This window comes from Fringilla coelebs, assembly GCF_963513975.1.
Source record: "Fringilla coelebs genome assembly, chromosome: 9".
Classification (NCBI taxonomy): Eukaryota; Metazoa; Chordata; class Aves; order Passeriformes; family Fringillidae; genus Fringilla; species Fringilla coelebs.
The window spans coordinates 5,156,957-5,178,595 of NC_140067.1; the positions used below are offsets into that span (position 1 = coordinate 5,156,957).

At 42.1% G+C, this 21,639-nt stretch overlaps 1 protein-coding gene across 1 annotated transcript in view; it reads left to right on the top strand.

Moving 5' to 3' along the window:
- The window catches only part of GLIS1 (GLIS family zinc finger 1), a gene marked incomplete at both ends in the record, with an annotated part of 178,830 nt that overhangs the window by 119,296 nt on the left and 37,895 nt on the right, over positions 1-21,639 (top strand). The window lies entirely within an intron of this gene.

A 21,639-nucleotide genomic window follows, 5' to 3' on the forward strand; every position in this document is an offset into this window, starting at 1 on the left:
TATCTATTAGGTGTGCTTTGCAGTTGGATTGCAATGGGAGCTGGAGATGGAACTTGAGGCAATCTGATTTGTAGGAGCTATGGACCTCTCTAGCAGCCAGGACTAACAAATGGCTGCTTTTGCTTTGCCTGGACCACAGCTCTATTGTTACTTCACAGTGTTGTGGGGCATCGTTACTCATAATTGTTCATAAATCTGGTGATTAAAAATGACAGTGCACATAAACTGCTTTTTAATACTTTGTATTTAGACCAAGCTGTTTATTAATTATGTGACTTGCCAACATATTATTACTTCACCTTAATTAGTGCCTGGCAGTATGTTAATCACTCCTCTGCCATTGCACCTCAGGGCTCTCTTAATTGCCATTGGCTTTCTCCCATGTTTGCTGTTAGCATGTGCTCGGTGATCTCTGGCTTTGGGACCCTGGGGACAGGACATTGTTGGGGAGGTTGAAATTGTTTGTTTTATGGACAGTTTTAGCACAGGAGCTCAGTGCTGGTAGAGCAGATGAGAAGGTCCCCAAACAGGGTGAGATGCAGGGACAGGTCACATCCTCACCTGCACCAGAAGTGCCTGGGCAGCACTGCCACTGACCCAGGATTCCCTCACTCCCCAAAGGAATGATGGGCTGGGGCTGTGCAGCTGTGCCTGAAGGGTGACAGTCAACAACAGGATAATCAAAATCAACTGTGCCTCAGTGCTGTAAAGCACTTTCCTGGCGTGGGGGATACATTGCTGACTCTTCTTAATGTTAGGTGTGTTTTGAAGTTGGACGGTGATGTGAGGAGACTGTGTAGTTTTAAAGTGAATCCAGTCTTTAGAGATAGTTGAAATCTCCAGCTACCATGAAATATGTTGTCACTTCAATTACAGTTGCAAGTACCTTTCTCTTATTTGTTTCCTGTAATACCAGACAGACTAGGTAAATATATATCTTTTTTAATGAAGCACAATATAGTTTTTAAATGGTTTATATCAAATTGTTTCCAGTTTCTTATAAACTCCTGATTTCTAAATATCTCATTATTTGTTCCATATGTTTCACTGAAGTCATTGTTACCAGTACAGCAGAAAATACATAAATAATCTAGTAATTTAACATAAGTTTGTGATTTTTCTTAAGTTACTGTCAATCAAATATCATTAGTATAAACTGAAATCAAAGTAGAGCCAAAATCTCTAATTAAATCATGGAGGATGTACTGAGACAATGAGAAAATCAGGAGTGCTCTCACAGGCTGTTCCACACACAGCTCTCACTGTGTGTGCTGGGAGAGAGAGCACAGGAGTCTGGAAGGAGGGAGTTCTTCACAACAGTGACTGCACTTTTGTCAAACAGGTTTCCAAGTACAGTCACGACAGCTGGTGTTAATCCATTAATTGTGTTTGGTTTTCACTTAAGTTAAATATCCAGAGCAATATGAGGGACTAAAACCAGCTCATTGTGGTGACATCATAGGAAAAGTACAAAAAGGTTGTGGAAGATGCTCCCAACCTGCTGTTTGAGCCTGATGAGAATGAGGCAATGTTGTAGAAAGTCTCTGTTCAGTGAAAAAAAAGGTCACAGAATGGAGCTGGCAAAAGAGTTAAGGTATGCTTTATGAAAAACCTCAGCATTTCCTGAACAAAGAATGTTCTTATTGCCCAATGAAATACACAGCTTTTTTGTTTTCTCTCCTCCTTCCTTTATCAGTAATGAAAGAAGGCAAAGGAGAAGACCTAGATGATAAGAAGAAAAATATGGAAGAAGAAAATAGGAAGGGCAAACAGCGCAGAATAATTTAAAGTTTGTGGAAATCCTTTTGCAAACATGTAGAAAAATCTAAAAAGTATAAGCATTTTCAGACTTGGGAAAACAGAATTTTAATTCAGAGCTGGAATAGAAAAATCACACCATTCCAGGCACTAAAAATGTCAGTTTTCACAATGAATGTAAGAAATCACTGTGGAGAATTATTTATGTGACCAGTGTTCCTTTTTCCCCATTAAATACATTTTTCCAGGCTTTGAAGGTTTCTTGGTTGCTAGTACATCACTTTGTCTGAGATGGTTTTCATCCATCTCGGTGTCAATACATCAGTGAGCAAATCCAACTTTACTTGTCAATCATATCAGCAGTTCCAGCTGCCTTTAAACCTGCACATTTTCTCCTCACCACGCTGTGTTGTTGCCCTTGAGCCCATCTTTGCTTTTGGTCAGTGCAGAGGTGTTTTCAGACAGGCCATATAAGTAGGGATTACCCTGTGAAGAAATTGAGTTACTTTGTTCTGTGGCTAGGAACCCTTTCCCAGTTTTCTGTGATGACAGGGTTCTCTATTCAGCTCAGGTGAAAATCCTGGGCAAATTTTGTGTATTCCCATTATAGCTTTTATATGGCCAAGTTCATGAAGCAGCCAATTTAATCACATCATGAGCACTCATCTGTTAATTGCTTAATCTCTGTTCCAGTTTTCTTCTTTCCAGAGTTTTCTGCCTCCTCTGAATTTCTTTCACTGCAGATGGCAGTCCGCAGTCACCCTGTGGGCAGTGACTGAGGGGTGACAGGGAAGGTCATTTCTGCTGCCCAAGGTGGACAGCACAGGGTAAAGCACAGATCTGAGAGGGAGAGAGGTGTTCCCTGAGGGTGAGCACAGAAATCAGAGCAGGGGGCAGGACACAAAGGGGATAACACAGTTCCAGTGCCCAGAGGTGGAGGTGGGAGCTGCAGCCATTTCAGTGATTCTGTAATTCATTTCAGTGATTCAATGATTCTCTGGGAAGCCAAAGAGATGCTGAGGAAGAGGAGGAGGGGATGAAGCTGGAATCACCAGGCAAGGGCAAAGCAGCATGTTAGGGCTGCTGTAGTGATAGCTCTTCCAGTGTTTCTGCTGCAAGCTCCATTTTTCAGGGGTTTATAACTTGCTCGTAAAACTTTACTGCAAGCCATAATTTGGCACACAGGGTTCCAGGCTGAGAGCATACTGCTTTCCTTATTTAAACTGCATTTGGTTTATTGACAGGCCTGTTTTCAGATTGCAAAAGAGTGACGAGTGAAATAGAAATCTAATTGTTTCAGAAACTCTTTTTCCCTTTTTTAGGACTCTCTAGCCCCCAAACAGCTTTAAACATCTACTGGTGCCTTTGAGTATTAAAAAAAATGAAAACTACTTAAGAAATTCATGTTTAAATAGTGGCTACTGTGCATATTGAGGAATTGTACCTACAGTGTATAGCATCTTTCAGCCTGAATAATCCCAGTGCAGCTTTCCAGCCTTCTAAAACACAGCTGAAACAGAAATACAGGCAGGATAAAAGGAAGCAGTTAATAATGCAGACCTGTATGGCAGGGCTGATTGTGATTAGGGCCAGGCTGTTCTATTTAATGCATCTGCTCTTGCAAAAGACACCAGAGATCCTGTGGATCAGATTTTCAGGTACTGCCTTTCTCTTCTGGAAAACAGAGGTAGGAATGAAAGTGATTTTGTTGCAGCTTAAGCCATTGCTGTGTCAAAGCTTCTGACTTAAAATTCCAGTCATGGATATACATTTTATTCTGTTCAGCACTGATGCTGCAGTGAGAAATTCAGGCTTTGCAAGTCATGATCATGGTGTTTGGGTGAACATTGGGAGACTTAATTCTGATTGCTTCTCCAGCCCTTGCCAACATCCTGGCCCTTCCCTGAGTGTTTCAGTACAAGCTCCATCTTATGTTCCCATGTGTGTGTAATTCTGCACTTGGAGTTACATGCTCTGAGCTTTTGAATTCTGGTTTTGCAGTGAAAGTACCACAAAAATACCTGTGTTTTGGCAAACCAGTTCACATTTTTAAACCAGCTTTACTTAATTGTGTTAAGTAAAAATATGCTGAATATGTGCCTAGGTTTGCAGATGATCCTTGCTTATGTTTGAGAACTTGGCCTTGAGCATGTTGATGTTTCACTTAGAGAAGAAATGTCTGAACAAGCAAAAGTGTTTGGGGCTGGTTAAGTTGATTTTCAGTATCTAAGCCAGTGTGAAATGATATCTTTCTTGACAAAATACACTTCTGAAAACATATTAAGAATGTTTCTGTAATATCTTGCGTCCATACTGTGGTAATGTGAAAGGAGGGGAGATTGGCATTTTATGAATTCAGCAGGTGGAACGTTCTAGGTGTTTTTCTGGACCTGTTGAAAAGCTGGTTGATGTTCTTCACTGTCTTAGTGGGCACCTGGGGGTTCAGGCTTGCTAGATAAATCCTGTTTCAAACTTGAGTTATTTGTGTGGAATGTCACAAAAGTGTCAGATCTAAGTCTTCCTCCTTTTACCCAGAAAAAATTAATTTTGCCATCCAAAAGGTGCTTTTGCTGGGTATTTGTAGCCTCGTGAAGCATAAAACTGTACTTCCTGTACCTCCCACCCTGACTGCTCTCACTCTTTCGAGATTTGTCTTGCCTAGTTCACAACTTCTGTTGCACTCTGGGGGATACAACTCCAAATACTTTTTTAATAGAAAAGGTTTGTCTACATAGGTATAGACCAAAAAGACCAAGCAGAGGAATTTTCAGCCTGTGTGGGGTCACAGTACTCGAGCAAATCAAGTGGACAAATTACTCTGCTGCCATATCTGTTTCTCTTGGCAGAACTCTGGCAGTGTTCTGGCCTCCCCTGCCAGTGTCCTGTGCTGTTTGTGATCAGATTCACTCTGCAGATTGGGTGTGTGTAGGGATTCACCTCCTAATCTGCATGGCTGGCTTTAGAGAGGCTCTCCTTGAAAGGTGATAAATTACAGATGGAGTGGTCTCTGTGGATGCACTGGGGAATATCTGAGTCTTTGCAGTTTGTTCCACTCAGGGGCTGATGCTGCAGAGAGGTTATGTGGACTGAGCCCTTGGCATGAGGCACTGGGGAGAACATGGAAGTTAGTGCGACTCAGCACTGTGGGAGGTGAAATGAAAAGTCAGAACTGTTCTCACAGAGCACCCCCTGCTCTGCACCATTTCTGTGCCACCTCCCAGCTCCTCTGGTCTCTTTGGGAGGAAGCTGCTCCAGGAGGGAGGGTCAGACAGCACTGGAGAGGCAGACAAGTGAGACAGAATGGGCATTGTGTGGCTGTGGCTGTCATTGCCCAGGGGTTGAGGGAGTGTAGAGTGAATGAGAGTGATGAGAAATTATTGTTTTAAAATCAAAGAAATTAAATGGCACAGAATTCTGCTTACAGAGTTGAGATTGCCCAGTGGCTAAACTTACACCTTTGAGATTTAAGACATGAGGAATTCTGGTGTCAGTTATCCAGACCTAGTTCACTCTTTTAAAATAAGAGAGGACAGGGATGTGAAGTTTCTTAGCAGTCTTGATTTCTGTAGCCACAGGAGGATTTCACCGCAGATGTGCACGTGAGTCTCAGCTGTTCTGCACCTCCCTCCCCTTATTTTATTAACAAACAGAACAAAACTAAAAACTTGCCAACATGAACCTCAGTTAACCTGGAGTCACAGTTGCCCAGTGGCAACTTGCTGTTCGCTTCTGGGATCTCCAGTTCAGGTAAGCACAAGCTTCTGAAAACCCTGGGAGAAAGAGCTTGTGTGGGCTGGGCTGTGAACATCCGTGGCTCACACAGACTCCAGCATAGCCTCAGCTGTCCTGCAGGAGCTGGCAGGAGCCACTGGGCATTGTCTGCCTGCCTTCCCTGTGCACAGCTGGCAGGCTGTCCATTCCACAGTGAGGGGACATGGGCAGTGTCACCTCTGCCAGCTCGCATCTTCTCCCCGGCCAGCACACTGCGACTCTGGGCTCGCCTTGCTCAGCTGTGGGAGCAGGGCTGTCCCAGCCTCTTCCTGCCTGGGGTGCTCAGCAGGTGGGCAGTGTGTTCTGTGCTCCTAGGGCTCCCTTTTGTTGGCAAACCTCAGCCTTTGTATCCTTCAGTTCATTGTAGCTCAGCTCACTTGCATTTGCTCCAACAGAAATGCACATTCTGCTTCAAATATTCTTCAGGGCGCTGCACAGAGAGGGCAGAGATAGGATGGCTTTGCTGAGCACTTTTTTTCTGGTTTTCAGAACATGAATTTTTTTTCTCTTGCCTCTGCTCTTCAGGTGATGCTGAGAGGAAAGCACTGAGAGTTTATCAGCAAATACTAGGGCCACACAAAATGCTTTTTATGTGCAAAGATTTGTATCAGGGTGATGACATGCTCTCTCCCCGTGTTACTGTGTGGAATGATAAATATTACCAGGATTTTTTTTTAAATTTAGCAGACGTTTCTCATCTGTGAGTGCTAGGGGATGAAAGCCTAATGTCTGTGTGCTTGTGGAAATGTAAGGTCTTGAAAATGAATGGAAATTGTAAAAGTAACAATCACTTTTATTTGTATCGAGTCTAATTTCAACAGATCTGAGATTCATCAAGGCACAGGTCAGGAGCACTGGCTGTGGAACACTGCAGGGCATGGAGACTTCTGGTGGTTTAGGGTAAGAAAATAGAGATCCTAGAGAGCTGAGCAAGGATCAGAGTGTTAAGCAGGCTGCAGTTTTACTCTATAATTGGTGTTTATTTAAGAGATTGGGAAGTGATTCCCTGTGCTTTCGATTAGCGCCCTGCAACCTTGGCTGGATTAGGCCATTGCTACTCCAAACACAGTTTCACAGTACATGGGCTTTCAGCAGGGCTTAAAAAGTTTTCCCTGGCTATTTATATATGAATAAATAACCAGGGTTGGAATGTTGCTGTCCCTTTTTTCCATTATTTGTCTTATGGGATCGACAGTTTGAGTTGAACAGACGTGATTAAAATTGATGTTCTCTGGTTTTTACTCTGGAAAGTCACTGGTCTGGTTCACAGCATGACTCTGCAAACACTTGCCATGACTGAGCTGAAGGCATGCAAAACAATGGAAGAATGAGTAAAAAAGGGTAAAAACGGGGACAAGAAGTCAGTATTGGTACCAAAGTGCCTGCTTTGTGACACTGGGCCCTGAGTTGAGGTGAGGTGACACCTGCTGAACACACCTACAATAAATTCTTGTCATCTCTGGGTATGTGACAGATACAGTTGACTTTAGTGCAGTGCAGCTCATCCAAGCTCTATTTGCTCTGAGAGAAAATTCCATGTTCAGCACCATTCAGTGCTGAGTGTGACTGCCAGTGTCCCACTGGGCAGGGAGGGCAGTGATGGGGTGGCTTTGCTGGGTGCTGAGGGCAGAACAGCATTATTGGAAAAGATAAAACAGTGTGTACTTAGTGCTCTGAAGGTCCTCCCTCTAGAGGTGAAATGGAAAGAGACTTTATTAAGTGCATCTTCTCTTCCCTCTAATTGTGGTGGTTAATGTAAATTCCTGGATCACACTCAATGTAGCAGTCACCAAACAGTGTTGGGGGGCAGCTTCTATTTTGATGCTATCTCAAGTAACCAGCCTGATATTCAATATTTAATTAAAAGCAGAAAACTTGATACAAATAAAAGATGGGAATCTGAATGGCATGGTGGCCAGCCTGATATTTCTAATGTACTAATTGAGGAATCTTGCTTTACAGCTGCATCTGGGACCAGCCTTTGTATGTCCTTTATCTCTTTAATTCTTTTTGCACGGAACAAAACAAATTGGAAATGAAAAACACTGGCTTATTGTATTCATCTGAGGACATGCTAATTGAAAATGATTGTTTCATACTGGGCTGGATTCAAAAATATGTACATCTCTCTTTCCCTCTTTTACACATAAATCCATTAATGTGTTGAAATAGCAATTGCTAGGTCACAGGGAAGTAAGATAAGAGGTAGCCATACAGTGAGGCAAATTCCTCTGCCAGCTTCCAGATCCTTTGGCGCAGATATGGTTGCCAGAATCTCCATTTTCATTAAAAGCAAAACAAAACCATTTTTTTTGTTTTGAGATTTTAGGTCCACGTAGATAATTTGGAAAACATGAACAAGAAATTTTTTTTTTTTTTAATAAAACCTTAGATTTTCTTAAGCACACTTAAAGCTATTAAAAAAGAAGTGTGGTGTGGTTTTAGGTTAATCTGGAAGAGGATTTGATGGGCAAGTAGCTTGTACTTTCTTCATCCTGTTTCAGTTTATTTCTCAAATGAACTTGGAGTTGTAAAGCAGTTAATAAGGAACCTTAATAAGGACTTCCTTAAAAAAATTAAAAATATTTTTAATAATTAAAATAATTGTCCAGAATTTGGTCTAAACTCTAAAGGGATTGCTTTCACATTCTATCACCTTAGTAGAATGATTTTCAGATTAGTTGGAGTTTAGGGATTTCTGGGGGGGGGAGATTGCTGCCAGATGAAATGTGTATCATGGATATTGCATGCTGATAGTGTCAGTTTGGAGGATTAGAGTAAAATAAATGACCAGTTAATATTCTAAACAAACCAGAGCACTACAGCACAGAGTGTATGGCCCTTGTATTATAAGAGCACTTTTCCTGTGCACACAGCCAGAGTATAACATCCCATACACAAGAGCAGATCAAAGAGTAGCAGTAACTGTGTGCTTCAGCTGAGAACTGTTCCTGACACATCACAGATCCATGGGCTCCTTTGTGGCTCAGTTGCCAGTTACTGAACAGTGGCCAACAGTAAAAAGTGAGTCATAATGACTTTTCTTTCCTCTGCAGGATTACATGTTTTCGTCTCGTTTATCTTCACCATTATTATATTGCCATTTACATCCTAGATCACCTACCCAGCACTGAAAGGGCATGAAATTTGGACTGTATTCTGCTGTGCCTAGAGTTTGGAGTTCTCCAGTTTTTCACAACTTCCCAGCTGGTATTAAAAGAAAAAAAAACTTTAAAATTTTTTTTAAAATTTACTGTGACCTCTGCCTCCAGATCCCTGATCCTCCCATCAATGTTAGCATGTATTTGGAGCTGGACTATTGTGTTTGGCATTAAAACTTTTTGGATTTGTTTGTTTGTTGTCACTTTAAGATATCAAATGAAGTGCCAGTGGGTTTGTATCTTGGACAGCTGTGTCAACTTTTTACTAACAGTCCAAGCCTACAGCTTAAGGGTAGAAAGGCAGGATATCCCAGGTGAACTGGTGAGAGCCTGGATTTGTTGACATTGTGTGTGGACCAGTGGACTTTGCATTTTTTATGTGCTGGGCTGTTTGTCAGTGGGATTCCAGACAGAGAAGTGGCCAGTCTTGTGAGTTAGCACCCAATTCATCCTTGTCTGTGGGAGATGGGACAGCTGAGTAACTTGACTGTTTGAACAAGAAAGGATTCACAAAACTTGTTTTGCTAAAAAACAAACATGACTTTTCAGAACAACCTGCAAATGAGCACAATAATGACGTGCTTTTGGTAAAAGCAATATCATTTCTTCCTGCCCTTAGATCTGACTGCACTCACTCTCTTGGTTCAGCCATGTGCAGGGAAGGCCAGCCTGGGGGAGAAGATGGTTTAACCCAGAGCTTGCACAGGGTCTCCTTCGTTGGCCAAATCTTCCCTGTGTGTGATGGAGGATCGTTTACATTGTCACTGGTGTTGTTTGCCAGAGATTGCTGCGTGTGGCTTTTAATGGTGAGCTCACAAATGTGTCTGTGTCTGTGGTAATCTGTTGGCGTAATCCTTTGTGGTTCAGTGTGTCCTGCACGTCGTCCTTGTGCCAGGGCATGCTTTAACTCAGCCTGCGGGCTGTACTCTTATGTTTAAGAGCTGTGATTTTGTCATGGTAAGTTTTGAGGGAAAATCATGTGTTAGTTATGGTAGAAAATATCAATGGAGAACCAAACAAAGTAAAGAAAAATTGGAGTATGTTTTATGCTGCCTGACACGGGGTATTTAGGTGCATGAACTTGACTGGTCTTGAGCAGAACTAGGTTTGCACACCTAAATCATTGGCGCGTTACTCATTGTACACGGGATTCAGAGGCAGAAGGAGTATTCTGTACCCTTTTGTAATTTTTTTTTGTCACCATCCTGGATTCTAATTTTAAAATCTTTTCAGTGGGCACAGTCTGCCCCATGAGTTGCAAATGAACACAGTAATTATGTGCTTTTGGTAAAAAGCAACCCCATGGGTTGCTCAGCATTTGTTCTGCTTCCTTTGTCTTGCCAATCTGGTTTTCTTGGTGGCCCTCCCAGTGAAAGCAAGACAGTGAGTGCAGTTGACTCGGTTGAGAACTGCTCCATTTTCTCAGCTGGAACCTCCCCCATGCCCTGCCTTTCCCAGCCCTCCAACCCAGCCAGGCTTGGTCTTGTCCTCCCAGAGGGATGCCACCATTTTTTCCCTTTGTCCTTATTTCCTCCATGAAACTGAGCTCTCTTGCTTTCCTGGCTTGGTGAGAAAACGGGAAGAGATTGATGAGGTGGATTATTTGGCTGTGTACAGCTACTGGCTCCTGGTGAGGATTAGCAAAAGGCATTCTGATGGTGATGAGCCATTCTCAATTTAAGGAGTCCGTCACTCTGGCTGTGCTTTAGTGGCAGACAGACCTAGGAGCCAGAGCTGAAGCAGTGATTTTGAACACCTGTAGCGCTGTGTCTCAGCAGGGGATCATGTTGGTGCTGGCTTGAACCCCGGCTCTCTGTGTTGCTCCAGCAGACTGCCATCCTGTAGCTCAAGACTCGGCTTTTAGAGCAGATCTCTGCACATTTTCTACTGAAAGAGGCAAGTTCAAGAGATTGATTTAATGCTGCATCAGTAGTGGTGCGTGTGGTCGCACATACAAGGGCTCTGTAAGCAGTTATGCTTCTCATCATATGACAGAAGCGCGACTGTGCAGTCCCTGTTTCAGGATATGCAAAAGATTGATGCTAGTGGGTGGTTTCAGAGATAAATTTCTCTGGCCAGGGATGTTTTGAAGACATTCAGTGCAGAGAGAATGGCCCTGTTGATGTCATATCATGTAATTGGTGAGATCATGTGTATATAAAAGTCACGAGAACAGGAAAGGCTAGTAGGTTGGTCACTCCTGCCCCTTTTTTTTTCCTTGCATATGTTTTCCAACTGCAATTTGCCTGTCTGCTCTTTAGCTTCTCTGTAAGTAAAGACTAATTAAAAAGGCACCAGCCTCCAGTATGAAATTTAAAGAGTTTTTGCTTCGTAGGTTCATGTTTGGCAGTGAGAAAAGAACAGATTAAGCTCAAAAGAAAGATGGTAAGGGTTTTGTCCACACAAAATATTGATCTGGGGTTGTTTGGACAGAAAGAAAGGCTGTATCTCTCCATTCCTATGGGCCCTAGCATTTCCAGGATTGCAGTCAGGGGGAGAGGAGTTGGTGTAGGAGGGATCAGAAAAACCATGCCAAGGGTAAAAAGTGAAAAACAGAGTGGAGCAGTCCTGGGCAGAGGCTGTTTCACATGGCCTGCTCTGTCCAAAGCAAGGCATTCCCACTCCACCCCTGAGGATGGCTGCCAGCAGCCATTTCCCTGGGTCCATGGTGTGCCTCTGCACTAGGTGGTGCCCGTTTGGGAAGCTTGGCACTGCCTGCTGCACAGCTGGAAGCTCACAATCCCAGCTGTGGTGTCCTGAGTCTGGATTAATGAGCTGTTTGGAAAGGCAGAGGGGAGCTCTGCCACTCTTTGCTCAGGCCAGTGTGGAAATGCCCCCAAGGCCCCCGTGCCCATCAAACCTCTCTTTGCAGAGCAGTGGAAACTGCATGCATCTGTCTTTTCTTTCTCTGGCTGCAATTCTTTGCAATCAGTCTGGAGAGAGTTTTACATGGATTACAGAATGGTTTGGGTTGGAAGGGGTCTTAAAGATCATCTTCAAAGAAAGGCTTTTATGCTGAGAGCCTCTCTGTCTTAGCTGGCCTAATAAAAGGTACTGTTTCTCCTAGCAAACCTTTCCTCACTGTCATTAAAATCTGTGTTTGCTATGGAGAGTTGAGGTTGTTTTGGATATTCTTCTGGGGAAGGAGAAAAAGACACGGCTTTTAAAAAAATGTTGGCAGTTTTTGGGAAAGGTCTAATCATTCATTAAATGAAAAAGTTCATTCTCCTTTTCAAAGAACGCATTGTGGTCACAAAGATTGCCGTGAAATCAAAGCGAGTTTGCTGCAGAACTCATCTCTTACACAGAAAATTAAACTTTTTAAAGATTTTTTTTTCAATTATGAGGTGACTGAAGAAGAAAGAGGATAGGTAGGGTTTTAAAAAGACATACTGTAGATTAATTTAGAGTTCCAGCCTTTATTCACATAGCCTGTCATTTGACAAAGTTTATCAGAGTTCTTTATGAGTAAATGATGTGCCAAAATGGACCAAAATTTTGAAATAAGAAATTAACTGTGAGGTTCTTCTGGGAAGGTGCTGGTAGAATTGGAATAAAATAACAGAATCTTTTTAATATTTCAAAAGAGAATCGTGGAAAGAAAGTGCCCTGCAAAAGAATCACAAAGCAGTGTGGCCTAAAACTGATGAGCCTTTCCTGGCATCTTTGTGAAGAGCTTTTCCAAGGCTGGAAGTGTCCTTACCTGAGGAGTGCTCACCCAGTGCAGAGATCTCAAGGTGCTTTACAGAATTAAAGACCCAGTGAATTAGAGCTCAGTACAAGCCAGAGACCCAAATGCATTTATTCCCAAATTTAGCAGTTGATTAATGAGTCACGGGGAGGACACATTTAAGAGTATTGCTTTGAGTTTGGAAATACAGTATTGTACATACTCAGACTGGAGGCTGTACATTGCCTGTGCCCTTGAAATAACCTTGTTCATCTGCACCTGGAAGTTGTTCTCCATCCACAAAACCCAGTGGGGCTGTTTAAGGCCAATTCACAGGTGTCTGAAATTTTACATATAGAGGTGTGAGGCTATTTAAAACATATGTGCAGGTGTTTACATTGCAGAGTGCAGGAGCAAGGCTGTGCACATCCAATTTAGGTTTCATGTTGAAAGACAGGGCTACCTTAAAGGAAGTCCAGGAACAGGTGGCAAGGTTGGCGTGTTCCCAATGGTGTTAGAAAGGAGATAAGCCCTACTAGAAAGAGCTCATTTCTATGCTACATAAACTATTTGCTTGTTCAATGTTACTTTCAAGTATCTAGGAGAATATTAGAGAGCACAAAAGCACAGTGAAAACTACACAAAGATGCTGATGTGTCCAGCATTCTCTCCACTGTTATGGTTATAGATCTTCTGCTGGAAGTTCTGATTCTCCAGGAGCTTTGCTCCTGGCTGGCTCAGAGGCTTTACCCCAGAGACTGATAAGTTCAGGATACTCAAAAAATACCTCACAAGTGGTGATGCAATCCCTGCTGAGGAAGCATTTGTGTACAGAACACACAAAGGACTAAACTCTGCACAGGCGTTGAAGTGATTTGCTCAGGGTCACCCACTGACTTGGCATGAACAGCTCCTGGACCAGGTGTGAGTTGTTCAAAAGTGTCCTGGGCTGCTGATGGCTTCTGCTTTTCAGAAATACTGCTGCTAGTGGCTGTTTTGTCTAGTTGGAGATGGGCAGTTTTATAAGGCAGTAAATTTTGGAAAGCTGTTTGAAGCAGAGTGCTGAAATTGGACATCTGGAAAGATGTCCAGGAGAAAAGTTAGGTCTTCCTGAAGTTTGTGGTCTTGTCAAGTGCCAAGGCTGGCACCCCAAGGAAGCAGAAACGTTCCTTTTTCCTGTTTCAGAACCCAAGTGGACAGGCCAGGTCCATGTAGAGCTGCATGCAGCTCAAGTGCCTTTCCCCTCAAGTGACACAGAGGACCCAGGGGGGAGAGAGAGTGATTCGAGGGAATTACAGCCCCATACGCTTCCTTTATCCCAGTTAATCTCTCCAGGAAGTGAGAGCAGAACTACAAATGTTCACTTGTCTTAAGCACCTGGAGTTTGCACACAGAATTGACAGGAGTTGGAACAGAAGCTTTGTTTGGGTGTGGAAGGAGCTTTGCAATAGCCACTGTCCCTGAAACAATTAGGGCAGGTCCCACCAGGAGCAGAGGCTTCTCTCTCTCACCTCTGTAGGAGCTGGGAGATCTCCTGTGGGTTGGTTCTGCCAAACCTCACCTGAACTGAGCGGCACCAGCAGCCAGGAGGAGCTCAGCAAATTTTCAGAGGAGCTGTACAAGGGCTTGAAGTCACCCAAGCACCTTCAGCACATGGACTTCTCCAGGGCCAGGAGGTGCAGAGTCAGCATGCAAAGGTAAAAATGAACCAGCACAGTTCTTGGGAGGTTTGGTTGGGGTGTGGTCCAAGTTCTGCCTGTAGTTTTGGGTCATTTCTTCTTCATTTACCCAAGTTGCTCTGGCCCATGCTTGGCCTCAGGCTCCTCATTCTGAACCCCTAGAGCAGGACTTGGCAGCACGTTGTGAGACACAGCTCTTGTGCCTGGGGCTTTTTGCAGAGGTGGTACCTGGGAGCATCAGGGTTCCCAGGACAGTGATAGGAGGAATAAACAACTTGAAAAACAAAATAAACTCTGCTATCAGAGTCACAAGGCGAGCTGTCCAACACAACAGTGGTCTCCGATTTTATATTTAATTTTAGAAGCTGAAACTAAATGTTTTAATTTTATATTATTCTCAACATAATGCTAATTTGCTCCAGATGTCCACTCTGAGCTGAACACTGCCATTTTGCATAGAAAGCATGTGCGTCAGTGATTTATTCCAAATAGCTTCTATTTTACTGCATTTCATTTTATTCTGAATGAAGTACTTAACAACATGTTTCTCTTTAAGAATCTTACTTAATCATATGGATATAATTTCTTCAATTTACGTTTTCAGTTCTTTAGTGTGGTGGCCACAGGGTGTTTCTTAACCTAGGAAGATTAAATACACATGTTGAAAGCTGCTTATATTTGATTTTGAGGCACTTTCATTTCAAAGTCCTCCACGTAAGGTACAGAAGTGATTGTGGTTTCCTGCTAGGTTCTGGGATAGAGGGATAACTCTCAGGAAAACCTTGCAGATACCTTCTAATAATCATCCATGACAATAACATAATTTCATTTCTTTCAAAACTGTGGTCTGCCGAGAGTGTTTAAGACTTTTTTTATTGGGGTTCAGGAGAAAAAGAGATTTAATTTTCTTGTCATTTCTGGGCTACAGTTCAACGTTTCAATTTAAAACCTATTTCCGTTGAGCTCCTTTTCCAGTTTTCCCTCAAAATATTATCTTAGAAAATGTCTTTTATTCAGTTATTTTTTTATTTATTTAGCAGCATATTAAAAATTATGTGAGACAGCTCAATATGAACCTTTGTTATTTGAGCCTGGCTCACTCAGCCATTCCTGTACATGGGCTGCCATTGGTCAAGTATGTCAGGAATGTCCTTTGGCAGTGGCCTGGGAGCTGCGTCATGGCTGTGAGGCAGCCCCTGTGAGCTGCTCTCGTGGATGGGAAGCTGCTCTGAACCTTGGAACAAAGTCCAGGGAAGATTTTTATTCTTTCATTTTATAGCTGACCCAGGGCGTGTAGTTTGCGGTAAGATGGGATGCTTCTGCAGTGGTCACACAAAATATAATATACCAGATTCCTCAAATATCAAAACCTACTCTGTGTTCCTTTTAAAAATAATTTCCCTCATATAATCCCTTTTCCTCCTAGGCTTTTACACTGCAGCCTATGCCATGGAATATAAATTTCATGAGGTCCCATCATTTGTGAGGCAGGTTTTTCCCACCTGAAATAATGTTCATCTGTATTCATTTACATCTTCTTTTTGCATTTCTTTTTCAATCTTAGCATTTAATTTTCAGAACTAACCTTGCTGTTATTCTACAATTGTATTAGTTTATTATACTGAATTGTTGACACAGCTGGTAGGGAGCTAAGTGCTGTGGTTTCACACAATAAAATTTCAGACAATATGTGTAGCACTTCTTTTTCATACATATCATTTGAAAGCCATATGATTCACCAATATGTGTTATTGTTATCCACCCATGTGGGACACAATCTATTTTAAATTAGTGAAGTGACTTGCTAAACTCCCTGTAAACAATAAGACTGTGGGAAAACATTAAGTGCTATTCAGAAAAGAACATTGCTATACAGTCTTTTATCCAGAGGATCCCACAGTGCTGTAGAGAATGGAGGGACCTGGCACTGCTCTTCAGCAGAGCTCATCTTCTCAACAGGCTTTGGAGGCAGCTCCAACGCTTGAAACTGGAGCAGGGGCTTGGTGGAGGGTGTCAGTGCCCACCCCAGTGCAGTGGGTGTGGTAAATCACCCTGAGTGAAGAGTAGCAATAGCATGTTTGTTAGCAAAATCTGGATTTAACATCTGCTTTGGAGAGAAAACTGTCTTCCTTTAAAGCAGGTTGAGGTCTTGAAGCCATTCTCCTAGGAATAAGTCTCTCAGATTTTTGTTCATGTAATGAACTTGGCCAAGCAAGACAAAATGCAAACACTGCCAGACTATACAGTGACTTAGGGCAAAGTGAGGATGAGTTCCTGATTTGTAGAGGAGAAAGAGCAGGTTCTCTCAGGTTATCCTTCTCCACGTGTTACCCTGAGCTCTGTGGGATTCTGCTGTAGTGTGGTGAGCAGGTCCATGGGTGACGGAGAGAGCTGTGTCTCTTGGGGTTGCTTTTTTAAAAAATAATAATGTTTTAAAGATAAATGCTTCAAGCTTGAAGATTCTAGTTCTTTAATGTTTTAAAGACAAAAAAATGGTTTTTTAAATGACAAATAATAAAAAGTACAAGCATTTTTGCCCAAGAGCTCCACAATCATGGCACAAGGGAGAGCAGGACGAGGTGACCAACCCTGCAGTAAGAACAAGCTCCCTCCCCATCACACAACTTCCCAGTGGTTCACCAGCACCTCTTACAGGGCTCTTTGGCAGTGCTCAGCTTTTCACAGCTACAGTCATTGGAGCAGATCCCTTGCCTGCCTTGGATTACAGGTGGAACCTCAGTCTTCCCTTATGGATAATCAGATTGGCCCAGCATGGCACAGAAAGAGCAGGAGCCCATCTGAGCACTGAAAGTCCCACTGGATTTTCTGCTTCACTGCTGAGAACAACCTTGGAGAAAATGATGTGTTGTCCTCATTGCTTTGTGCAGATTAACCCAGTGTTGGCCAGTTCATGCAGTTTGTCAATTTGCAGGGAAACTTTACTCTTGTGAGCTGAATTTCAAGCTGAAATAACAATTTGAGATAAAAGCTCCATTATGCTCTTGTGGAAATGAGCACAGGTAGGGTATGAGAAGGACAGTAGGTTTTAAGATTTAAAAAAATCTGCCCTAAGTAAAATGGGAGAAAACCCCAGCAATAAAACTCCCAACTTTGTGAAACATTTAGTGAGGAAAATGAACAAGCTGTGTTGAGCCACATACAGAAAGTTGGATTTGCAACAAAAAAACTACATAGATGGGCAAAGAGTTACTTTGCTGCTATTTTTCATCTTTCCTGAGAGAATTTGGTTGTGCTGGAGTAGTTCAGTCAGCTGTAGCTAGCTGAACTTCCCACTGTAGATCAGATTTCATCCACAGGATCCTCCTGTGTTTGATCTGCCAAGGGCAGGAGCCACTTTGTAAGCTGTGATGACATGTGACAAACTATGACTGTAAAACTTATTTATTTATTGGTCTTGACAAAGGTAGGAGCTGGGTTTTCCAGAATTATATAAAAAACAGGGGTCCAGGGGAATGAGTGGGAAGTTAGGATGGACACTCACTGTTGGCAGATGACACTGTGTTTGTGACACACAGGTTTGTCACACGCTGGGCTCAGATCTTCCTGTGGCTGGAGACAGACACAGCACAGACCTAACCCGGGCTGCTCTGTCTGTGGTGCACTGGAAACTCATCCTGTTCCTAGACACACTCTTGGCATGTTACAAAGGCAGACTCTGGACTATGTGAGGATCTTTTTGTTCCTTTACTGGTTCATTAAAAATAAAGGAAAATATGAAATAAAGAGGGAAGCTTTTCATTTTGGTTTTTTCCATGTGTTTGTTAGTGAATACATTCAGGGTTTTTCAATAGTGTCTGATGCCAGTATAACAGCTTAAGACTGTTTGCTTAGTTCCTGAATGTGCGCATTGTTTTTAGCAAACATTCTTAATTTATGTTTGTCCTGCCTCTCTTCCAATCTCCCATTGGATTCAGAATGTAAACCAGCACAGGCAGCTTCTCTGCTGTCCTGTTTGCAGATGTCTGTCCCAGACCCAGGGCTGAGAAGTGCCCTGTGCTGGGCACAGAAGGGTTGCTGAGTTCCCCAGCGTGCTGAATGTCCTACGCTGAAAGAGAGCGCTCAACACATCACAGGAACAGCTTACAGAAGCAGGGTGTGTAATTTTTAATAACTGGGATAAAAACCCTGAGTGACATCTTTAAAATATAAATGCCTTTTCTTGTTTCTTTTATTTCTTTGCCCCCCCTTATTTTGCCTTTTCATCTCTTCTCCTTTCAATTCCATTAAGCTTCATTGTACAATAATGTATCGCAGTGGACTTTTTTCAATTATGTTTTTGATTTTTTCCTCCTTGTTACTATAAAACTCCAGATGTTTTGAGACTTCATGGTTCTCTGGATTATTTTTTCCTTTATTTTAATCTTCTTTTGTAACATGCCACACATGTGGTATTTTGGCCTTTTAAGATGCTAGGGTATGCTAATCAGCCATAAGTTTTGGGGTAGGATTGTTTTCTTCTTTTTATAATTACTTTTTCCCCTTCTTTTTGCTGTTGTCTCTTTAATTATTTTCTTTTTTCTATTTGTTTTCTTTTTTGTTACCCCAACTGGTAACACATCAATCCTAATGGATTCTCCCTTTGCTCTGAGGCTGCATTCTTTATGTTAAGCAAATTCTTCACTCCAGACTTTCAAACTCCCATACCTGTAAGGGGATTATGAGCACCTTTCTCACCTTGCTTGTCAGGACAGAACTGTTTGCACTGAAATTGGCCCCTCCAGACCAAGAGCACAGAATGTTCTTTAAAGATTGAGATGGGTGCAAACAGATTCTACTTTAGATGCAAACTGGAATGGAAATGTTTCCCTGGAAATTAAGACAATGAATTACTGATCCAGAGAAACAAGTTTTTGAAGTACATGTAGGAAATTATACTTTTTATTACAAAAATCTAAAAGTACTGGAGGGCAGCATTTTAATTTATTTGTGGTTCTTTGCTGGCATGGATGGGAGAGGGTTTTTAATTTATTTTGCTCAATCTTAATTTTGTCCCCAAAACAAGCAGATCTGGCTTCAGATATTAGAACAGCAAATCTTGCATTGTGTGCTGTACTTTTATTTCAAATAGCTTGTAAGCTATTCAAAAAATCCCAAATAAAGAATAGTTTACCAATTACATCTGAGGAAATAAAGGGGCTGACATGGGGTGTCTTCTTTGCTTATTACATGACCCTATGAATTTTGCATGTTGTTCTTTAAAATGTTGCCTCATGTAATGTTATTTTTGCCTGCAAGCCATAATACTGCATTCAGTCCAACTGTAATGAGGTTTCAGAAAATTGTTTGCTTTCCAAATGACATATTTAGCAAAACCTTATGGCAAAATCTGTGGCTGTCAAGCTGCTGATAGTAAAAAATTCCCAACTTTCCTGGTTCATTCTCATATGCTGCAGCAAACAAATGCAACGTTCCCTGTTTTGACAAATGTTTATACTTCTTCTTGATTAAAGAAGAATTACTAAAAAGAGTTTTAATACTAGAATTCAGGTCTTGTGAAAAGGATAGGATGCTCTGATAGTTTCCCAGATATTTTGGGTTTGCTGGAAAATGTATGGAAAGTTCTGCTTGCTCGCTGAAGTGCGTGACCTACTGGCACTAGCAGAAATAAATGTGTGGCTATTCCAGTGCTGGAAGGAGCATTTGCCCTGTGCAGGGGATGCTGGCAGGCAGGTGGCAGGGTCTGCAGCCAGAGGGGTCTGTTTGTGTGGGAATCACCTCGTGGGCAGAGCCAGACCTGGTCACTCTTGAAACCGTGTGACTTAAAGGAGTCCTCCGTGGGCCAGGTCTGCATTCCTCATGGATCCATCACTCCTGCTACTGCCCAAGGGGGCTCAGGGCCTTAGAAAATTCATAAAATGGAAATAAAAGGGACAGCCCAAAGTCTTATTTGAGTCAGAGATGTTCAGACACATCCTCCAGGGATTCTCAGTGTATTCGTATTTCCCAGTTTCATGGTAATTAGGAAATACACAATCTGTCTTACAGCATGAAGAAAAATTAACTATTTATTGGTGGACAGTGCGAGGATGTCAAATGGTTGGCCACAACTGCCCTAACCCCCAACAATGTAAAGGATGTATTGCATTTATACTGTGGCTCACTCCTCTTCCTTCTTCCTGTTCTGAACCTTCCCAGCTTTTCTTCTCTTTCACACCAGCAGCTGTACAACAAAGCTGTACTCTGGCTAAAGCCCTAGCTGCTTTTTTTAAAGACAGAGAATTAAAAGTACAAGCATTTTTGCCCAGGACTCAAATGAAATAGCATGTAGTGTCACTTTGTAAAGATAAATTGTTCAGGCTTCAGAAATAAAATCAAACCCAGAAATTGGCAGGTCTTTTTTTGTTACAGTTACCTTCCACTGTATTATAATCACAAAGAGGAAAAGAATAATCAGTTTGAACAATTTAAATCGGTAAGTTTGAATCTAGCTAAATAAATTGGGATTCTTTAGGATGCTAAAGTCTCTTTCCTATGGGTGACTTGTTATGTACTCAGATAGTTCTGTTGAGTTTATTAAAACTCCTTGCGTGAGCCATGTTGCTCATGCACAGCTATTTGCAGGATCAGGGCTTTACATTGTAGCTACAACAGCGAATTAAACATTAATCTAATCAGGAGCTAGCTGGGAAAAACAAAGCACCAAAACAGATACTTTGACTGTGGTGTGGGGTGGAACAACTCAAGTGTTTTAAGTTCCTGAGGTTCCTAACAGTTCGGAGCCCTGTGTGCTTCCAGCCACGGCCCCAACATTGGCCCCAGTGTGCTGTTAAACATTGATGCTATTTAAAGAGTGGTGTGGCTGTTTCCTCCCCTCCAGAAGGGATACGCAGCCTCACAGGATCCTTTTTCTCATAACGTGTTTTTCAGTAAAATTTTCCCAATTTTGTAATCAGTTGGGAAGAAAGAACATTTCACAATGTTCGTAAGGCTCATGGATGTTTTGACCAGACATCAGATTTCCTATTGATAGCATTAAATGCTTTGGAATGAAATGTTTTGGGTTTTCCATCTGTAGGCTGTCTGAGATGTCAGCAGCCAATATGACCTGCTCTTTCCCTTTTAGGTCTATAAATAAAAGGCAGCTTGTTTAACTGATCTTGCAGCAGAGAGTAGAGGTGTATATTAATGAGCTTGCTCTAATGGCACACTGGACCTATTTAGCACTACGACTGTGAAGGCTTCTCTTTTTCAGTCATAACTCATTTCCTAAGAAAATGTCAGTTATTGCTTCACCCTATGGTCTGAGCTGGTTAGTTTATAGTTTATTTCTTCTGATCTGTGCCACTGACAGATATGCTAGACATGACCGTGATTAAATATGCTCATGAAAATGGTAAACATTTGATAATATAAACCCTCTTGGGAACATGCTGTTATTTCTGCGTGGCAGCATTCTCAGGTGCATTCAAAGTATAATCTGGAAGGAAAGAAAAAACATCTTAAGCAATTACAGTTATTAGATTAAACTGCTTTGTTGGGAAAATTGTGATGTGTTTAGATCACTGTGAGATAATTCTGTGTTTTTATAAATATGGCTTTTGAATGTGTGATACTGCAACAGAGACACTGCAGTGAGATT